We start from the raw sequence: 6,745 nt of genomic DNA, 5'->3' as shown, positions 1-6,745 counted from the left end.
TTTTTGTAGGGAAAGATTGTAGCTGTATTCCATTTTTTTATCAATTTCTTCATTCTTTTTGACAAAAAGAAACAACACATTTTTAGAGACTGTCATCCCTCCAAGATTTCGGAGGAAACTCCCCCAATTTAAGGACCAGCCTAATATCATAAATAGTTGTATAAACAAGAAATTAGCATCCCAATAACAAAAAGTAAGACAAACTTTTTAATAATGAAGTTATATATTATGAATGAGTAAAAGCAGGCAGAGCCGTACTTTGTTGATGAAAAGAATTTACATCTTCTTTTAAAACTATGTATGAATTAATAATTTCTTTCCAAGAAAAACTAAATAAAACAAACAAACAAAGAAGCAAAACAACTACAAAACAATTTTGGGGTTAACTTCTTAAATACTTTGTGTCCCTAGAGACTCCCATAATTAAGATGAAGGATCCAATGCTGTTTGTGGGTTGAATTATTAATAATTATCAAGTGAATAATATGAACTATGTTACTAGCAACATTGTTCAACATCGAAATTCTTTGTAGAATGAAAGTTATTTTCAGTCCATCTAATGTCCTTATCAGGAGGATTAAGGGTCCGTGGCCTCCATCCTGTCCAAAATATTGTCAAAAGACTTTAAAAAACAACTTTCTACGACATATTGTATACATCTCTATTAACAAACACTTACTAATTCCATAATTAATGAAGGTTGAGGGATTGAAATTAATTTTATATTTCGATATATTGAATGGATTTTCTTCTTGCCTTTCAATGATTGAATAATGTTCTTGTAGCCCTCAGAAACTCCTTTCACCTTCTTCCTCTCTTCCTGATCTTTTTTGTAACCTTTTAGCTTGTTTAAATGAAGAAAAGCTTGATTATACGCTTTGATCTATTATTCATATTGTCTTCCTTGTTCATCAGAACTGGAATCTGTTTGAGAGGAGAAGGAAAAATTTGCTTGTAACGTAAAATAAATAATCTATGATAACTTCATTCATCGATTTTCATAGATTTTATACACAAGGGCTTTAAATCGATGTAAGTAGTATACATTTGCAAATAAAATCTATTGCTATCTATTACTCCTTTGTGAAGTAACGCCGAGTAAGTTATTAATCTTGTAGCCTGAGCACTACTGTGGTTTGTTTTTCAACTTTTTTCGAATTTCAATTACGGCTAGATTCGGAAAGCTATGCAAAATTTCATTTTTAAACGATGTCATCTTTATATAACACACCTTGTTCAAAGTTTGAAGGGAGACAAAAGTTATTTATTTTGCCAATAAGGATTAAAATACAGCATTCATCATTATTTTATATAAATTAACACTAATAGACATTGTTATAATCTATAGTTTTTTTATATAAAGCTACCCTCAGGAGCAAATATATAGAATAACATGACCATTTTAACCTCTCTTTTCTGAAAATGTAAAAAAAAAAAAAAAAAAGATGCGCGCTATACGCGGATAATCAAATTTTCATAACTTTTTCTGTTTCATAAAAAAAATCTTATAACAAGAAATTTTTTTTTGACACTTTTGTAGTTTAAAAAAATGTCTATCAAAAACATTTAATGAAAATTCACTAAAAACTACATTCACAAAGTAAAGAGTTTTCCCTTTTTTTTCCTAATGAGATCGAGATGTGAGAGCTAATGATGACCTCGTAGGACAGTATTTGATTTTCCATAGGTTATTTTCTTAGTAACTGACAACTTTTCCGCTCTACCCGTAATCAAAATTTGAAAAAAGGTGAAGAGCAAACACCTTTGTTATACATATACGAAGTATAGTAAAAAAGAAAACGATATTTTTTAACTTCAAGTTCAATTCTCAAATTTATTTATTATTATCTGGGTCCACACGTACGTAATGTGTTTTTTTTTAGAGATACAAGGGTAAAGCGGCTGTTGGTGTGCTTCGCGATCTTCTACAATCGAAAAAATGAAAAAAAAAAATCTTTTTAGCAGAAAATTCTTTAAAATCTTCTGAAAAATTAACTTATTAAAATAACTTTTTTTAGACGAATCATATATATTTCAAACTTTTAATAGAAATTTGCCCTAAATAAGGTTCAAATGAATCCTTCAATAATCCATTGTCATGCCATAGGACAATTTAAGAAGAAGAAAAAAAAAAATTTTAACACTTTTTGTCTCTTAAAAGAAATGTTTATCAAAATTATTTACTGCAAAATCAACAAAATTTCTTTTTAGTACCTATATTGAATAAGTAAAGAGTTTCTGACCTTTTTTTTCATAATATTATAAGGATGTGCGATCTAAAGATGACCTTATAGGACAATGAAATTTTGCATAGGTTATGTGCTTACCAATTGATAACTTTACAGCTCTAGCTGTAATCGAAATACGAAAAAAGTGGAAAATCAAACTCGTCTACAGTAAGGACTCACTGTTGTACATATAATATTATATATACGATTGTCTATTATTAAGAGTGAAACAACTGTTTTTTCCATCTCTCCCCCCCCCTTCCCCCTCCTATTCTTCATCATCATCACTTGTTGTTGTTATTGTACAATTCAATATTCATTTATTCTTCTCCAAAATGGACTACAGGTGTTGGCTATACTTCATACTCCTGCGTTGCTACATCCTTGAGAAAAGGATGGTCATCAAGGTCTTGTGTTGACAATTACATCACATATTATACAACAACATAAAAGATGGCGCGTCGTCAACACAAAAGTAAGCTAGAATGATTTAGTCTGGATACCATTTCTTTGTGCATTAGCAAGAATAATAAAATGCGACATATTGCATGGGAAATATGAGTTGTGGCAGTTCTTTTTATTCTATCAGTCCTTCCCACCGGTCTCTAATACAATCATCCTTCGGACTATCAGAACTAGAACTGATTAAGAAATTAAAAAAGTTGAGTTACGTCATTAGAGACCAAACTTTTTAAGTTTTAAGGGGGGTTACCCCCATCTCTTCAACGTCAAAGTGGATATATAGGGTGTACAAGCTATCTATGCCACAGCTTCAGCGCACTCTCTTAGGAAAACGTGGGTAATTAGGCAGCGGATGTTTATTTTGGGGCAGATAGCTTGTTCAAACCTGCACCAGTTGAAAAAAAAAAAAAAAAAAAAAATGGAATCAGTTGATGAATTGGTTGTCCCAAATATTTGGAAAAGTTACAGATCCCTCTTTGGAATCCGAGCTGGGATCAATAACATATCAATTGTTCGAACTCTTGGACTCAGTGCTACGTTCGTCTGTAAGGTTATGAGGGAATTTGAGGCCTCTAAAGGTCTTAACGACCCTGACACACTTCGAAAAAAAGTATGGAATGGCTTCATCTTGGCGGACTTTTGGCCTCCAAACTCCCCAGATCAGAATCCAATGGTTTTTTTTGTGTAGTGCGATCGAACAACAAACAAATAAAACCTCTAGCTAGACCAAACACGAACTTTTCAGTCGGATCAGGAAATAAATCCAGGATTTGCCAAGGGACCAAGTGACGAAGGGCTGCTCACTTTTTCAGCCTAGATAGAGATTGTAATTAATGCTGGAGGTGATTCTATTGAATGAAATTCATTCAAATCCATCAATCTTTCATAATCTACTTTTATATTTTTAACTTCATAACTGGTTGCAGAGAAAATTGCGGTAACGACAACTAACACACATATAAATGATATCAGGAGTTGAGAGAGCGTGTACACGCACGATCGACGAGGTAACCCAGGACCAATATGAAGGACTGAACTTTAAAGAGCACCGCAGTCTTCAGGCCTAAATAAGGGCCTGTAGAACATTACCCAGATGCCGTTAGCCTTATTGTATCACACAAGCTTCCATCTGAAAATAAACAAAAGAAAAACATCACACAACCTTCCATCCGAAATAAACAAGAGAAAAACGGGTAATCATCAGTTAATAGTTCCCAACTATTGAATTATCATTACTTCTGCCAACGAAGTTGAACGGAGGTAATATTTTTACCTCTATTTGTTTAATTCTTAGTCACCAGGTATACGCCAATAATTGATTGATTTGGATCAAAATTGGTACGAGGAGTATGTATGGTCACAATAAGCGGCCATTAAACTTTTGACAGGTCAAGGTCAAGCTAACACAATCAGGGGCGTCCGGATGATATTTTTTTTTTTTTTTTTTGGCTTGGTTGTTGGATTTTTTTCGGAAAACATTTTCAAATATTAAATCTTTTCAAAATTTTTTTCCAAAATTCACAGCCCTTCACAAAAAATGAAATATTTTGCAATTTTTTTGAGAAATCCATAGTCACTCTCAATTAAATTTCAAAATTTCAAAATTTAAAAAAAACCTTTCAAATATTAAATCTTTTGGAAAAAAACATTTTAAATATCAAATTTTTTGCAAAAAACTATTTCAAATGTTAAATTTTTTGGAAAAAATAATTCAAATTTTAAATTTTGAGAAAACATTTCAAATATAAACAGGTTCTCATGTTCCGTTGCGAATGTCAATACAAATTTTTGCTCGGAAATCAACTGATCAGATTTAAAAAAAACTTGTATCTTGGTCTAGTTAAGCTCAAGGTATTACAGCGTTGATAAAGAACAAACATTGAGACCCGCCACAGGTGTTCATGTGTAGGTTGGACGTTGTTTTGGCAGGTAGCCAGAAGTGTTTGGCGTCAGTTAAGTATTTATTCCACAATTGTGGAAAAAGTAAAGTGTCCTTTTTGCGCTCAATGTCGGACGAGACAATGTTGAGATTGCAAACTTCTTAAATTTGGACTAGTCCTTTATCTGGAGACTCAAGAAGGAACTCCAAGAGTCTGGAGGTGGATATGAATTAATAGCAAAGCATGCTGATCACTAGATGATGTCAGACTGCCAGAAGGATAAGAATTTCTTTGCAAATTCGCAAAAAATCATTGATCAATACCATTGTATACATGAAGGTCCTGGAAGATCATGTCAAGGAAATTGAGGATATTAGAGTTGGAAAGCCATTTGTCTGGCAATTAGACTCTGTTCTATGCCACACTGTAACTAAAACGTTAACCTGGTTGTCAGATTTTTTTATTCACTTTGTTGGACCCAGCGTTTGGCCTCCAAGCTCACCAAACCTCAACACCATGCAATTATTTGTATCAAGTGCAGTTGAGCGAAAAACCAACATATCAAAATACAAACATCAAATCCAAGCTGATGTTCAGGATCGGAAGGAATTCTGGAATCTATTTAAGGGGACTCTAATTAAGATTTGCTCCCGTTTGCGAGGTCGAGTTTTTGCCTTTATTGACGCCAAAGGTATATATACTTTTTGATTCAGCTTTCATTCGGTATTGGTTTTATTACACTCGGATGATTAGTTGGGTACTCTGTATAAGTTTACCCGCACGTCATCTTACCCTTTCAATCTCTAAATTAAAGGCAAAGACAGCAGATAGTTGAAATTTAAGCCTGACAACTTTTTAATAATAAGAAAATACTTTGCAAGGCGATGAATATATTCAATATATCAATAGATCATAATTGCTCGAATAATTTTCCACGTAGGATTAGCGAATCATTGGAGATTGTACTGAATTTTTCTATTTATATATGTATATAGTTAATAGATTTGATGATAACATAAAAGTTCAACTCCATGTTGTAGTACTTTACTTCATAAGATGTGATCTCTTCCGGACTCATCCCTTAGTTTACAGGTCGACTCCAAGTCACCCCTTCCGGAATACTTCATAAGAGACACTCTCACAACCTTTTTGAAATAATGATGCCTTCCATTTACTTTCATGATCCTTCAAAGGGTAAATCGTTCGAATATCTCGAAAAAGTCAAAGCTTTGCTAAGTTATATCATTATTTTTGAAGGGTTTTTTGTTTTTTTTAAATGGGTTTGATATTTATTCTGGATTGTTTTTATGTTGACTTTTTACCACATATGTAATGGAAAAGTTTGCTACTCTGAGAAGGATATTATTATGTAAAACGAGATCAATCCTCTAAAAAGATGGAGCTCCTGATAGTTAGGCTACAAATAAATATATTATTATTAAAAAGCAAGGGCTACTCACTCTAGCTATTCTATACGAAATAAATTAAAAAAATGGCGCCTCGTCGCGAAATATCAAAATAATAATAACAACAATAACAAAAAAGAAGAAGAAGAAAAAGAAAAAAAAACCAAGAGCAGAAAAGGGAAAAAAAATATGAAAAGAAGAAAAAAAAAACTCTGAGAAATAGAGGAATATCCCCTTTAAGGGTCTTAAAACAGGGTATGAGAGGATAGTAGACGTTCCCCTTTAAGGGATAGTATACTAAGCAACTAACATGAAAAAAGAAGAAAAAAAAAAATACTCCCAAATATATATATACATATGAAGGAAAAAAAGAAGAAATATCAATTTTTTTGACAACAATTGGTAGCACTGAATAATTAGAAGAATTTTTGGTGTAAAGAACAAAAAAATTGGTTGTATTCCATGAAGGGGGAATAAACAAATCATTCTGGATTTCTTATGTATCTGAAACTTCCCAAACCCTAAAAAATGAAATAAAATTAAGGGAAAAAGTATTGATGCTTTGAAAAAATAACCAAAAATTACATTAAATAAAATATCGAAGGAAAAAAGAGGAAGAGAGAGAGAGAGAGAGAGAGAAAAGAAGGAAAAATAACCAATATTAGTGTGGACTCTCACAACTCTATTGTTTGGTCGCCCCTCACCTTTACTACATAAAAATAAATATTATATTGTAATGCAACCACATTGTACTCTGGCTTTTGCGGTT

The 6,745-nt window shown here is 32.4% G+C and overlaps 1 long non-coding RNA gene across 2 annotated transcripts; it reads right to left on the bottom strand.

The window, feature by feature from the left end:
• Positions 1–204: 204 nt before the first annotated feature.
• Positions 205–2,418, bottom strand: LOC121128026 (uncharacterized). 2 transcript variants are annotated; one of them, XR_005868008.2, is made up of 3 exons: positions 2,328–2,414; positions 680–924; positions 205–622 (listed from the first exon to the last, which is right to left on the bottom strand). It is a non-coding gene; the product is annotated as an uncharacterized lncRNA (long non-coding RNA). The 2 variants fall into 2 exon arrangements; XR_011783399.1 differs by having other exon boundaries at positions 205–924; positions 2,328–2,418.
• Between the last annotated feature and the right edge of the window lie 4,327 nt (positions 2,419–6,745).

Source organism: Lepeophtheirus salmonis, chromosome 13 (genome assembly GCF_016086655.4).
Source record: "Lepeophtheirus salmonis chromosome 13, UVic_Lsal_1.4, whole genome shotgun sequence".
Taxonomy (NCBI): Eukaryota; Metazoa; Arthropoda; class Copepoda; order Siphonostomatoida; family Caligidae; genus Lepeophtheirus; species Lepeophtheirus salmonis.
The sequence above is the reverse complement of the archived record's forward strand: the minus strand, read 5'-3'. Positions and strand labels throughout refer to the sequence as shown.